At 40.3% G+C, this 15,699-nt stretch overlaps 1 long non-coding RNA gene across 2 annotated transcripts in view; it reads right to left on the bottom strand.

Moving 5' to 3' along the window:
* Window positions 1-2,034: 2,034 nt before the first annotated feature.
* LOC126176694 (uncharacterized) overlaps window positions 2,035-15,699 on the bottom strand; it is a 154,238-nt gene continuing 140,573 nt past the window's right edge. For both annotated transcript variants that reach the window (XR_007535646.1, XR_007535647.1), the window contains exons 2-3: window positions 2,362-2,498; window positions 2,035-2,258 (exon numbers count right to left, since the gene is read on the bottom strand). This is a non-coding gene — a long non-coding RNA (uncharacterized LOC126176694). The remainder of the gene's footprint in view (window positions 2,259-2,361; window positions 2,499-15,699) is intronic.

Here is a 15,699-nt window from a genome sequence, read left to right as displayed (position 1 = left end):
ACGTATACCTGAACTACTGTTGTTGGCGATGGGTTACTGTCAAGTTCAAAAATGGTTCAAATGGCTCTGAGCACTATGGGACTCAACATCTTAGGTCATAAGTCCCCTAGATCTTAGAACTACTTAAACCTAACTAACCTAAGGACATCACACACACCCATGCCCGAGGCAGGATTCGAACCTGCGACCGTAGCAGTCCCGCGGTTCCGGACTGCAGCGCCAGAATCGCTAGACCACCGCGGCCGGCTACTGTCAAGTCTAATGAGAATAATCCTATTACTGTATTGTACACAATAGCTCACTCTCTGTCCTACTTTCTTATTCATGAGGAGTTATACTTCTGTTTTCTGCTACCGTCGATATGACGCCTGTATCTAGACTTAGTCTCTGCAGTTCCCGTTTTTGATTTTCTTTGTAGCTCCCGAAGTCACTTCATCTCTATGTAACTACAGCGATATTCGTCCATTTGAACCTTCGTACTGCATTTGAGGCTTGGTCTCCCTCTACAATTTTTACCCCTCTTTTTCCCTCCATAGACAAACTCACGATTCCTTCATAACTGAGGACGTATCCTACCAAATGATCCCTTCTTTTGATCTGGTTCTGCAATAAATTTCCTCTTTCCAGGTTGTATTCATTACACCTTCTTTAGTAACTCGATATACCCATCTGATCTTCAGATCTGCTGCACAGCATTCGTTGATCTACCATACAGTAGAGGTGTACACCCTCGGGAAAAACAACGGCTGGTGTTACCTCTTGCTTTCAGACATTCGTAGTACCAACAAAGCAAAGCCACGATAGCTAAAATTTCAGATCAGTCGATCAGTTGGACTGTTGCCTTTGAAACTACTGAAAAGGCTGCTGTTCCTCTTTAGGAACCGCAGTTTGGCCATTCCACACCTACTTCCATTGTCGTTACAGCTACAGCAGGGCTATATGTATCGCTGTGGCATCCCATATCGACAAGGCCCTTAGGGGTTGTCGACCGCAGCAATACTCATTTTTCACAGTCGCAGTTCGTGGTGCACCAAGGATGTATCACTGGTGATTTTTCACCAGGCAGCGTTTCTGCTGGTTTCAATTCACAATCCTTGGCAGACTCACAATATTGTTCTCCGAGAAAGTGAGCGTTGTGCGTCGATGTTGGAGTGTGCTTGTCAGCCCAGAGTGTCTTACGCGGCCAGCCCGCGGGTGCCACATATGGCTGCCAGCGAAGGGGCCCACGCAAGGTTGACATGCCGGCAGCCGGCGTGTGTGACGCCCATCGTCCGATAGCTACGAGCTCTCCATATCGTCAAGACGATAAGCACGAAACGATCGATTTATCCAGTGCCACACCCCCTATCGCAATTATTCATCCTGACAGCGCTGCTGACGCATTCCATTTTCGTCTCACATATTTGTGGCAATCGGGCGTGTTATGCACTCGGCCGGTCGCTGTGGCCGAGCGGTTCTAGGCGCTTCAGTCCGGAACCGCGCTGCTGCTACAGTCGCAGGTTCGAATGCTGCCTCGGGCATGGATGTCTGTGATGTCCTTTGGTTAGTGGGGTTTACGCAGTTCTAAGTTCTAAGGGACTGATGACCTCACATGTTAAGTCCCATAGTGCTTCGAGCCTTTTTTTTATGCACTTACGCACATTTCACATACACGTAAGACAGATCCTTTCCTTCCCGGGAGTGTAGGAACAGAAGTGCTATCAAGCAGTTAATTTAATTATTCTATTCCTTATCCTAGTCAGAATAACCCATTAATGATGGCAGGCATTTTAAATGAAGCAATGGAACATAAAACACTAAGTAAAATTGTATATGTACACATACAGTATTGTGTAAAATTTATGAAACAATAACGATCGTGGTTTATTGCTGGACTGGGTGTTAGATTCTTTGCCACTTCTGTATTTTATTTTATTTTCTACACTTATTGCATTCATTGACTGTTCTGTCGGTTGGTGTACATTATAAAAGAAAAGACACATGACACTGGTGTAATATTCTACAATTTTTAATATTTTATCTTACAAACTGACTTTTGGCTGTTACATCATCATCAGATACAAAGATAAATATGCATTTTATCCATAGTGGATGCTGTTGAACTCCGCGACTGTTGCTTTACAAGGTGTAGCAAAATTTCCGCTACCGTACCAGTCACAATAAAATGTTATTTATTTGTCACACAACAGGTTTCGGGCTTGCTCCCATCCTCAGGTGTTTATATACATTCATGTACATGTTTATATTGCTGGAGATCACTGTATAAATACAAAAAAAATTATTTGCTGGTGACTAATCAGATACAAGTGGAACAATTGTAAGTGGCAAGGCAGCATTTGACGAAAATATATCTGTACTTACATAAAGATGAAGCATCATTATTATAGTTACGCTGTGGTGACAGTTTTTCCTCTTAGTTGCACCTTATTATCATTTTCACGTCCATATTTCAGTTTTATAAAGTTTAGCTGCATATTTCACTATTACAATGTGGACTCCTGAAATACATACAAATATGGTCAAAGAACTTACGTGTAGCAGGTGTAAAGATGTTACTGATACAGAAAAATGTAGGTTATGGTCAAATAACTTAGCCACAGGAAGTGCAAGGGTGTTGCACATATAGAAACTTAAAAAGCTATTATAGACCGTGAAGTTTTTTGATACACATTACGAAATTTTTTGATCCAAATTTTGTCAGAGAACTTAGATCTAGGAAGTACAATGATGTTATATGTATATGAAATTACTAAAACCTATTACAAATTAAAAAATGATAGCTAGAAATGTTTTGAGCCACACTGTTGTCAGAGAACTTAGATCTAGGAAGTACAATGATGTTACACACATGAAATTTTGAAAGCTATTACAAATTATACAATGACAGTTACAGCTTGTGTTTACAATATGATTTTTACAAATTATGATAATGGCACTTGAACTGTTGTATGACTGCTACATCGATTTTCCATAGAATATTACTTTGTTATTATATCAGAGGAAAATTAGTTTTTGTTTTTGAATATTTCATGAAATATGTAAAGATAATATTTGTTTGCAAGCTCCACTTTTTCGTTGAGAATAAGCTATGGTGAGTTAGAGATGTGAATACAGATTTCTAGCTCTTTGAGTAGATTCATTGTCTTTCCTTTGTTCAGTGTGTAGTATTTGTAGGTTGTCTGTAATGGCTGAGGCTGAGTGGCCATGGTCTTTTAGATGTATTGCAAAGGTGGATTTATCACAGTTATTTAGCCAGAAGGCATCCGTATGCTCGCAGTATCTTATAGTGAAACTTCTGCAAGTTTAGCCTATGTAGAACTGTGGGCAATTTTCACACAAAAGTCTGTAAATACTTGATTGGTGGTGGCATTGGTTATTTGTCTTACTGTTGTGGATGATGTGCTGTTGTAGCTTGTTGTTAGTGCTGAAAGAAATTTGAATACCAGTTTTCCGAAAGTGGTTGGCAATTTCTTTTTAAGTTTCTATATGTGCAACACCCCCTCACTTCCTGTAGCTAAGTTCTTTGACCATAACCTATATGTTTCTGTATGAGAAACATCTTTAAACCAGCTATGTCTAAGTTCTTTGACCATAGCCCACAAGTTTGTATGTAAACACAAAGCATTTCATGATTGCACATCGTAATAGTGAAATACGCAGCTAAACTTTATGAAACTGAAATATGGATGTGACAATTATAATAAGAGTGCAACTAAGTGGAAAAACTGTCACCACAGCGCAACTATGATAATGATACTTCATCTTTACGTAAGTACATATATACAGTGATTTTAAAATAGTGTATCTACAGAGCATTATAACTATCCCTCTCTAACATAGAAGAAGAGTTAGATTTGAAAAGGAAATTATTTGAGAATGAAGATATGTGGACTCATATTCCACTGCTGGGATAAGACATGCGCAGTTTCTAATTTGCGACCACATGAATATTAGTTATTACAGGAGCGCCAGTTTTATTCAGTCTTTGACATTGGCCTTGGAAGTGAAATAATAGCTGCAGGCTTTGAAAATGTCTGCTACCGTTCGTAGGGATCTACATGATATGCATAAAATGGTTGATAGTTGTTCATTGACAAGCTGTTTTTCCAGAAAGCCTTAAAAGGAACCTCTGGTTTGTCAGCTGTGAGAATGGTAATTATTAGTCTTAAAATAAACATCCGTACACCATTTCCAACAAATGCACTGATTATTAACTGAGAAAGACAAATACTTACAAAAGCAATGGCCAAGTCAGGGGAGAGTGGTCTAACTGAAGAATAAGAAGAAAAAGAGTGTATAAAAACAAGTGATGGGCAACTTACAAAAATTCAGAGGTAACATTTTGTTTTATATATATGACAAAATATACGTCAAATGTAAAATACACATTTTGTATTAGAAATGCTATAAGAAATCTGTAACTGAATGTCCTTTTATGTGCATGGCCTGAGAATATAAAGTTTGTCTTATTGTTTCATAAATTTTACACAATACTGTATGTGTTCATATATATAGTTAGACTTCTCTGGCTATGCATATAAAAGGACATTGAATTACAGATTTCTTATAGCATTTCTAATACAAAATATATACAGCTTTATGAATCGTTTGATGTATTTTTTCAGTATCTCACTTGGTTTGCAGAGATTATAAGTGTTAATGTTTGATTTGGACGAAAACGAGAGACCTATTTCAGTAAAAATGCGTTGTAAAACTATTGAACTCAGTTAAATTATATTAAATAATAAACTATATAACATTATAGTTTATACATTATACATTAAATAATAAACTATATAACAAATTACAACTCTTGTTCTGAGAAGAAAATAAATTGAACAATAAACTTTGCTGACATATTCCAAAGGAATGATTGAACAAAATAATCTGGTCTTTCATAGATCCAATATTACAAACAGGCAAGCCATATATGTAAGATGAAGCAGTTAAGTGAAACTCCTATGTATATACAAAGTGAAAAGAAAATTTAACAGGGCAAGAGAAACTATAGGAACTGAAATAATGGAATACATGGAGCATGCAAATAGGAGGGGTAATTTACAACATGTTCTGGATGGAATAATGAACAGCATCTGCAGCTGGAAGTGGCAAGTGAGGGAACTGTGTTTAGTCATTCAATACTGAGCTTGGGCAAACAGACATATATTTATTAATTTCCACTTCATGTTGCAGCTTGTAACTATGACCTTCATTAAGCAGGTGGTCTGGAAAAACAGGATTTTTGTGTATTCCATGCATTTCCAAAGTTGAAATGGTGTTTTTACCATTGAGCAAAAAATGGCCAATAGTATTGTGCACATAAAATGATCTCTTAATATTCCTGGTTTTAAGATTTCTGATCATATTCAGAGAGAGCTTTCCTGAATAACGAATAGGGCACCATTTACTGCGTTCTTGATATGGTGAGTCGTGAACAGATTAAAGAAGGGAGACCACCTATTGTTTCTTTTTTTATGCATCGTGAAGGCCATCAAGGCAGGAGTATGACCGTTGTTTGATGCTATTTGTTTAACCATATTTATATATTTGGAAGTTGTCATCACTCATGGGGATGGATGTTAGACGATGTACCACTGAGTGAGAGGCAAGTTGTTTGTGGGTTTATGGATGTTGAGAATTTCTTGGTATTTTAACGTCTGTGGCGGTAGGTTTTCTAAAAATCTTGAAACTATGAATTTCGTCATTGATATCTATGGTTAGATCTAAATAATTTATGGAGTTACTCCTAAATTCCATAGTGAACTTGATGCTGTTGTTTTTAGAATTCAGCTTCTTTGAGGAATGTTGCAAGTTGTTTGGTAGCATACGTCCAAAAGCACATCACATCATCATCATACCTATGCCAGTATCCAAACTTGGAAGAGAGTGGGTTCTTTTCCAAGTGCTGATTTTCAAAATTGCCCATGAAGATTTTAACAAAGATTGGCCTAAGGGGGGGATCCTGTGGGTAGACCATCCAACTGTTTGTATATTTTGACATTAAAACGGAAATAATTTTGTCTTAGGCCAATGTGTGTAGCTAATCTAAGAGTTTTACATCGCCTTTTCATTGAAATAATTCCTCCCATTTTAGTCCTAGTCAGATATTAACAATTGTCAACATTGGAAACCAACTGAGATACTTTATAATTTTCAAGTTTAAAATCTTTGATCCTATAAAAAATTCAGTCACATTTATCTTTCTACTTGGTGATGGTGTAACAACCGAAAATCGGTTTTAAAATAAAATAATACATATTGGAAAATATTACCTGGTGTTGTGTGTGTTTTCTTCCAGATTGTGTAAAATATTCTATCAAGAACTTACACAACAGCCAATCAATGTAGCTAGATTCTAAATCCAACAGCATCTAATTCGCAGTGGAGTTCCTGGGTACCTAGACAAACTATTTGTATCTAATCATAGATACCAGTGATGATGTTCATACTTTCGAGATTTATATGTAGCCTACCACCACAGACATTATATTATCTGCCAATTCTCAATACCCATTAATCCATAAACATACTGCCTTTCACTCAATAATACATCGCCTGATATCCAATGCCATGTGTGATGGCAACCTTTAAACTGAATTAAATGCAAGTAATTTAATAGCATAACAATGGTTACACTCCTGTCTTGGAGGACTCCATAAAGAATTAACAACAGAAACAACAGATCTCCTCTCTCTCTTTTGTTTTTTTCTTTTGTATGATCATATTTTGTTTGCTTACCTACTTAATCTTACATGTACATCTTACCTGTTTGTAATACAGGACTCGTTGAAGAGCAGATTATTTTGTTGAACCATTCCCTCTGAACATGCCAAAGTTTATTGTTCAATTTAAATTCTTCTCAGAACAAGTGTTGTAATTTGTTGTATGGTTCATTATTTAATGTGTCACATGTTTTATCTAAGTTTAATAGTTTTACATCGCGTTTTCACTTATATAATTCTCTCGTTGTAGTCCTAATCAAACATTAACACTTGTAATCTTTGGAAACTAAATGAGATATTCTGTAGATGCACTAGCTTAAAATCTTTTTTCTCATACAATTTTCACAGGCACACATGATCATTATTTGCGCCTGATGACGGCGTAACAACTGAAAGCTAGTTTGTAAGTCAAATAATAAATATTGTAGAATATAACAACAGTCTTAGGCTTTTTTCATAACCACTCACCAAACCATATTGTCCATGTGTCATGAGGCGACTGATCACATGTACTACTACGATAGTAAGATCTCTTCATTCGTAGAAACATGGTGTACTTTCAGCCAAGATTTCACGTATGGAGAAAAGGTAATCACACGGAGTAAGAACAAACTTACTTGAGTCAGACTGCCCCAGGAGAATTTGCAGAAGGGACTCAGACACTTGTGAGGGTGAACGCCATGTGGTCAGAGTGGCCATGCTTTGAGACAAGCCACCCTCGGCGTCGGATGTTAAATGCCACTGTACGGATTGCATTTCCGGGTGTGTCAGGTCCACAGACTATTTTTAGCGAGCTGTGTGCGGTAGTAAGACGTGTGACGTTTTTGGCGGGCCCCAGAAGAGCACCATTTTGTACAGAATGGTAGAAAGTCATATTTCGAAACAGACAGCTAAAGATAACATCTGAAAGTGGAATGAGGGACAGCGAAGATTAGGATGCCTTTGAAAATTGTGGGGCACTTCAACAGAGCTGAGGCTCTGAGAAACAAAATATTTAATATAGCGTGAAGATTGTTACGATGGGTAACATAAATAATTTACTGAGCTGTTGTCAAAGAAAAGCTTTTCAGATTGACGAGTTATTGGACAATAGGTGAAATATTTATATAATTATACGAGAACTCATTTTTATATTGTTTCTATTCCATAAAACGTTTATTTCCACGCAGGTGAGGTTTCGAGTTATAACTATATTCTCTTGTGAGACAACATTAAATACAAAAACCTTCACTAAGTTTCGTAGATTTTGCTCTTTGACCGCATGTAAAAATCGAATTTACAGATGGTACACGCACTCGGACGGAAAGGAAAGAAAATCGGCCGTATCTTTTTCAAAGGAACCGCCCTAGCATTCACCTGGCGAGATTTTAGAAAACTATGGAAAATGTTCTCGCGACTCTTGATGGGCGGTTGAAGATTTGAAGCCAGAATCCACATATGAGTGTAAGGATCGAGTGGGATATCTTACAGTTACGTGGAAGTATGTCTCCAGAAACACACTGTGTAGTTAAGCGATGAAGAATAAAATATGAGCTATTAACCAGTCACTGGCTATGCCCGCCCATGCAATCTCTCTTCTCTGACAAGCTATGTTGACGGTTCTTCAGAACTGTGGGGACTCCCAATGACCCATACATGACTATTGCGACTATTGTGCATTTCCACTTTGGTGAAAGAGGCTTTATCCGAAATAACTACGTGTGCTTTAAGGTGAGGCTCAACCATACAGAGCGGAACACCCACTGGCTCAATATGATGCGAAGTCCACAGTCAGCGGAATTAAATCTTGCACTTTCGCTGAATGGTGGGCTATATCTGCTGTCTCCCTAAGACTGTCCAAACAGCACAGCGTGCAACACCCATTTCACATGTAACTGGTCGAGCAGTGAATGAAGACTCCTAATCCACATCTGCAAGCAAGTTGGGAGTCCATTTACTGCACTGTCCACCTTGGTCGTTATACCACTTGCCCTGTTTTCTACCCACAGTGTGCGTGGATGTCTGCTAACTCCGTACTTAGCCCGACACAACCCGTCGGCTTCCTAGAGTTGTCCATTCGCTTGGCCGCACACTAATATCGTGTCTGCTAATTCCATGACGCGTGTAACGCCTTTTCGCTAGGCCTGATCAATTGGTCATATCGACTGGCAAATACTCTTACATATCTTTACACCATATGTAACAATGTTAGTGCTAAATCGTTCCAGGTCAAGTGCATTATTGGAGTTTCCTGTTCCCACCCCTCATGACGCAGATCTGTGCCTACGAGTTGTGTTTCTCTGTCTCTAATTTTAACATCGATGTACATAATCCATCGATTTAGCAGAAACATCGATTCGTAAGTGTTCGTACTCCATTGGTTGAATTAGTAGATAACACGTTTTACTTTCGACTCCGTCACTTCCAGACGAAGTTCCCTATCACAAACCGATAAGTTTGCCCTTCCTCACAAGGGAACCTCCCCATCGCACCCCCCTCAGATTTAGTTATAAGTTGGCACAGTGGATAGGCCTTGAAAAGCTGAACAAAGATCAATCGAGAAAACAGGAAGAAGTGTGGAACTACGAAAAAAATAAGCAAAATATACAAACTGAGTAGTCCATGTGCAAGATAGGCAACATCAAGGACAATCTCAGTTCAGGAGCGCCGTGGTCTCGTGGTTAGCGTGTGCAGCTGCAAAATGTAAGGCCCTTGGTTTAAATCTTCCCTCGAGTGAAAATTTTAATTTTTTCTTTTCAGACAATTATGTGGCGCACATGCCGTCACCAGTGTCGTATAGAATATATCAGACGTGTTTTCCTGTGGAGGAATCGGTTGACTTATGACCTTGCTATCAAATGTTATCGGTTCCCATTGGAGAGGCACGTCCTTTCGTCTACTAATCGCACTGTTTTGCGGTGCGGTCGCAAAACACAGACACTAAACTTATTTCACTGAACAGAGACGTCAATGAACGAACGGACAGATCATAACTTTGCGAAAAAAAGAAGTAAATTTTTCCCTCGAGGGAAGACTTGAACTAAGGACCTCTTGTTCCGCAGCTGCTCACGCTAACCACGGGACCACGGTGCGCCTGAACCTACGCAGTCCATGAAGTTGCTTATGATGCTCATGGACAACTCAGTTTTTATATTTTGCTTATTTTTTTCATAGTTCCACACAACTTCTTCCTGTTTTCTCGATTGATCTGTGTTCAGTTTTTCAAGGCCTATCCACTGAGCCAACTTATAACTAAATCTGAGGGGGGGTGCGATGGGGAGGTTCCCTTGTCAGTGTTTCACAAAGTTTGTGCCATGATGACGAAAACATCATGTAAGAGTATATCGTCTAATCTAATGTTGAAAATAATGGTTCGATAGATATGATTAATGAACTAAGTGGGATACAAATGCAATATAGGCTCAGACACTGGTCACTGCAGCTGCGTTCACTGATAATCACGTACTAACTTAAGACAATAAGATAAGCATCCACTTTTACGCGGCTCATAATGAAGTAACCTTTAATGATTGTCGTGGACATTCCTTTCGTATCCCATACATGACGTAAACTTCACAGGTTTTTTGATTATGCATTAACGATTTCGCACTGAAATTATCACATACTGTTCAATAGTAAAATAAAATAACTGCTCACTTGTCCATCAGACAGAACGATAATGGCGCATGTGTTGTACCGCAATAAAATTGATTCTATTCTGCAAACAAATTAAAAAAAGAATATGTAGCATCGAGTCACTGACATCACCTAGACGTACAAAATTTATTATTGAATGAGTCAACTAATTGACTTCAGCAGTATTTGAATCTAAATGAATATTCATTGTCTTAGCCGTTGCTGATTCTTAATTTCGTTTTCAGAGTATAATAATGTAACTGTCGTATTACTTGTAAAAGGCCTCGGCGTTTATTTCGTGGCTCTTTGGCCTCGGTACAACTTATGCACTTTACTGCCTGATTTTAGCTCAATTCATCAACTCTTCCAGAAAGACTGAGCACTTAAGTAAGGACTATTGAAAATTATATGTGTGTTTTAATGTGGGGTTTCGGTTTTGTTTTGTGGGAATCGCTGAGTTGGTCATCGTCTGCTGGGAGCAGACGATGTTGCTTCTCGTTCGAAGGAGAGCACAGGTTGACCAACTTAGGTTTCCAATACCTGACCAGAGAGGTTTACCCATCTTAGTCGAAGGCTGTTTTTGTGTGTGAGGTTTGTGATGGAGGGCTACCCCTCTGGTACTTTCCGTTGCACGGGGAGCTACGTAATCTCGAAAGAGAAAGCGACACTCCTCGGTGAACGCTTGGTGAGTACGGATCGTAGCTCTTAAGGGTGGTTTCAGGTGATAAGAAGCAGGTTGAGTTAGGACTTCGTTATGTTTAACTGTTGAAATACTTAAAAACTTCAACTTAACTGAAGAATGTGAAGCGAGTAATTTTTCCGAATGTGCCATAATTATATTGCTTTAAATAGGCGATTTTTCGGTGTTTGAGTTAAAAGTGTGGAAATTACTTTGTTCGTTTTGAACAACAATGAAGTAGAATTTCAAAAGGTAAATCTGATTAGGAAAAGCTTGTTAGGATCACTTCAACCGTACGTGAGTGTAATACTGTCCAAGCGAGTATGATTTTTAATGATGTTCAATTTTACATTTTGTGGAAGTTGCTTTTGTCTTTGTGAAGATTTTGTGCCACGTGTTTGGTAATCAATGATCCTTCTGGTCCACCACGGCACCGCAATAGGCTTTATTTTAACAGTTTGCTTGTTTAATGAGCTATAATTTCTGCAAGAATATCTATTCTTTCGTGCGCTTTCTACAAAGCAGCACAACAGTTTGATTCGGAATGCACCACGCGCTCTAGTTCGGCCGTTTGCAAGCAGCAGACGCAGTTAGTATGTTGAATAACTATCGCACAGCGCCGGCCGGTGTGTCCGTGCGGTTCTAGGCGCTTCAGTCTGGAACCGCGTGATCGCTGCGGTCGCAGGTTCGAATCCTGCCTCGGGCAGTGTGGTGTCCTTAGGTTAGTTAGGTTCAAGTAGTTCTAAGTTCTAGGGGACTGATGACCACAGATGTTAAGTCCCATAGTGCTCAGAGCCAATTATCGCACAGCCTCGCGCACTGGTCAAACCTCTGTCCAGAATAGTGCATGCGTAGAATCGTAATGCGAATCTCGCTGAGACATTTTTACGGTATGAATGCAAAGGAGATTATAGTATCGTTGTCTCCCACCCCAGTTTTCTGTGTTTCTTTTTGCTGTAGTTAAATTGTGCTCTGTCACAATCTCACGTAATTCTTACTTAAATATTTCTAGTCAGGCACCAGTTATGTGTAGTTAGGATGTGTAACCAAATACTTAGATACAATAAATAATCTACGTGAAAGATAAATTGTGGTGTTGATCTTACCCACTTATCCCGATTTCCAATCCTGAACTGATCAAGTTGCTTCATGCACGACATGGAGTGCTATTTATCTGGCTACTTAAAGAAATTTGTATACTTGTAATTAAATTATTAAAGTAATTAAACTAATATTTTTCCAGCTCCGTTTTTTCCTAAATGATTACGAAGGGCTTAGGCTGGTGGCAACCGTGAATTTCTGAATTTTTAACATTATTTGTGTGAGAGAAGCAGCTAGAAATGCGAGATAACGTATATAGCTCGAAGAGAAACGTCGTAAAGATAGTAATACGTTACAATCTGCCCGGCGGATTAGTGTCGAGGTCTGGTGTGCTGGCCAGCCTGTGGATGGTTTTTAAGGCGGTTTTCCATCTGCCTCGGCGAATGCGGGCTGGTCCCCCTTATTCCGCCTCAGTTACACGATGTCGGCGATTGCTGCACAAACACTGTCCCCACGTACGCGTGCACCATAATTACTCTACCAAGCAAACATTTGGAGTTACTCATCTGGTAAGAGACATTCGCAGGGGGTCCACTGGATTCCGAACCGCAAAATAACCCTGAGTTCGGTCGGCGGTGGGGTAGGTGGACTGCTGTGACCTGTTGGGTTGTGCACCACTGAGGGCTACGGCAGAACGAAGCCTCTCCGTCGTTTCTAAGTAGCCAGTTTGAATACATAATACACAATAAGTAAATCTCCTAGTTGCTGTGTTAACTTGTTAGCAAATCATTTCTGCTCCTATCTAGCTTCCCTACGACGACGGTTCAGCACCACTCTGTGTAGGCCACCCCTCCTTATTATTGTACACGCAGTCGTACACAACAAATTTTTTAAGTTTTTGGTATCACATATCTATACTATAACAGTGTAGAGAAACTTAAATACTACCGTTATAGATAATAACTAATAATGTTATTGGAACAGCCAACAATATTCCCTAGCACTTTCTTAACCAACAGCACCAACACGACTCATTATTTTTGCCTGCTTTGTAGCTCTTCCCTTAATGTTGTAAATTTCTCGTAATAGAATTTACATCTTCATATGCAAACCTTACTCCTAGCAGACTTCTTGTTAATACCGTGTGGAACAACCTTAATCCTTGATAATGGCTTCAGTTCTTCGAGGTTCAGAGTCCACTGTTTCTATGCCACATCCAGCTAAATTCACTCATCTATAATTAGATCCTGTTGAACTACCGAATTCTGGATAAGTTGATTATTACGTTACACCTGCTCCTCCAAATGATCTCTGACATTTTCCGTGTGACTCAAACTGTGTACGAAGAGTGGCTGAGTGTTCGGCAAACCAGGGACGTATGCGTGCAGCCCTGTGAACATGGCTGTTCTTATCTTGGAAGGCAAAAGTGTTCACAACATACTCATCATACAGTTGTGGATCAAAGAGGAAAACGTGCTCACGAAGAATGTTAAAATAAACGTCCTGATTCGTGTTCACAATAACTTGGAGTGAGCCAAAGTCATGGTATGAAAAACTCACCAAATAATGTCTGGTCTGAACTACACCCGCGACACACTGGAAGCTATGGGCCTCATTGGGCAGTCGCTATACTGAGCGCCACGCATCGCTGGTTCAAATGGCTCTGAGCACTATGGGACTCAACTGTTGTCATCAGTCCCCTAGAACTTAGAACTACTTAAACCTAACTAACCTAAGGACATCACACACATACATGCCCGAGGCAGGATTCGAACCTGCGACCGTAGCAGCAGCGCGGCTCCGGACTGGAGCGCCTAGAGCCGCACGGCCACCGCGGCCGGCACGCATCGCTGGAAAAGACGTAAAATCGCAACTCGTCGGAGCTGACTACGTGCCTCCAGTCAGCTAGTGCCCAGGTGTGACTATTCGAGTTGATGTTTTATTGTTGAGATGTTTTCTTTTCTGTATGATTGCCACGTAGAGCCTCAAATTTAATGTTCGCAGTAACCAGTAGGAGTGGACCCAAACCATAGTAAGGAAAACACCCCCGAAACATCACAAAATAACCCCTGGCCTGACTGCATTCTCCTTACACTACAAGTTATAAGCGTCATACTTCAATGGGCCGTCGGTGCGGTTGAAGCTCTGCATCATTTGAAAAGAGGCGACATAGCCACTCGTCGGATCTACGTCTACACCCACGTCACACTCCGCTAGCCACCTAATGGCGTGTGGCGGAGGGTACTTTCGTACCAGTGGCTGAGCCCTCCAACCCTGCTTCAGTCGCGAATAGTGCGAGGGAAGAAGGATTGTCGGTAATCAGATCTATTGGCTCTAGTTTCTCGAATTTTCTCCTCGTGGACATTATGCGAGAGGTATATGGGGGGAAGTAATATGTTGTACGACTCTTCCCGGAAAGCGCTCTCTTGACATTTCTCTAGTAAATCTCTCTATGATGCATAACGCCTCTCTTGTAACGCCTGTGCCAGCCGGAGTGGCCGTGCGGTTCTAGGCGCTACAGTCTGGAACCGAGCGACCGCTACGGTCGCAGGTTCGAATCCTGCCTCGGGCATGGATGTGTGTGATGTCCTTAGGTTAGTTAGGTTTAAGTAGTTCTAAGTTCTAGGTGACTGATGACCTCAGAAGTTAAGTCGCATAGTGCTCAGAGCCATCTGAACCATTTTTAACGTCTGCCAATGGAGTTTCTTGAGCATCTCCGTAACGCTCTCGCGCTGGCTAAACGTTCCCGTGACGAAACCCGCCGCTCTTCGTTGGATCTTCTCTATCTTCTCTATCAGTCCTACCTGATAGGGATCCCAGATACATGACCAATACCCAAGAAGCGGTCAAAAAAGCGCCTTATAAGCCACTTCCTTCGAGACGAGTTACTTTTCCTTAAGATTCTCCCTATGAATCTGAAACTGGCATCTGCTTTTCCCACTATTTGTTTTATGTGGTCATTCCACTTAAGGTCGCTCTGGATAGTTATTCCTAGATATTTTACGGTAGATACTGTTTCCAGGGTTTGTCATCAATAGTGTAGCTGTACAGTAGTGGATTTCTTTTCCTATGTATGCGCAGAGTGATAGTTATTTATATTCAGGGTGAACTGCCGGAGCCTGCGTCATTCACCGATTCCCTGGCGGTCGTTCTGCAAATCGTTACAATCTTCTGGCTTGCTACTTTGTTATAGCCAACCGCATCATCTGCGAACAGCCTTAAAGAGCATCCGACGCTTTTTACTAAATCATTTTTATGTATTGTAAACAGTAACGCTTCCTGGGGTGCTCCGGAAATTACCATTACATATGTCGATTTTGTTCATTAAAGCGACGTAGCGAGTTCTATCTGCTAGGAAGTCCAGCCACAAATCTGCTCCGATACTTGATAGGCTCGTATTTTTTTCACTAAATGTCAGTGCGGGACGGTGTTAAATGTCTTCTTGAAGCCAAGGAACACGGCACCAACCCGAGCGCTGTCGTCTACGGCGGTGTAGATCTCATAGAGGAACAGAGCGAGGAGATTTTCCTTCCTCAAGAACGTCATAATTCTTGAGAATAAAACGTGTTCCATAATTTCAAAACCGATTGACTTCAACGGTATAGTCTATAATTGTGTGCAACTGTCCCACGGCCCTTCTTA

The sequence above is a fragment of the Schistocerca cancellata genome, chromosome 3, assembly GCF_023864275.1.
Source record: "Schistocerca cancellata isolate TAMUIC-IGC-003103 chromosome 3, iqSchCanc2.1, whole genome shotgun sequence".
In the NCBI taxonomy this organism is placed as follows: Eukaryota; Metazoa; Arthropoda; class Insecta; order Orthoptera; family Acrididae; genus Schistocerca; species Schistocerca cancellata.
The sequence above is the reverse complement of the archived record's forward strand: the minus strand, read 5'-3'. Positions and strand labels throughout refer to the sequence as shown.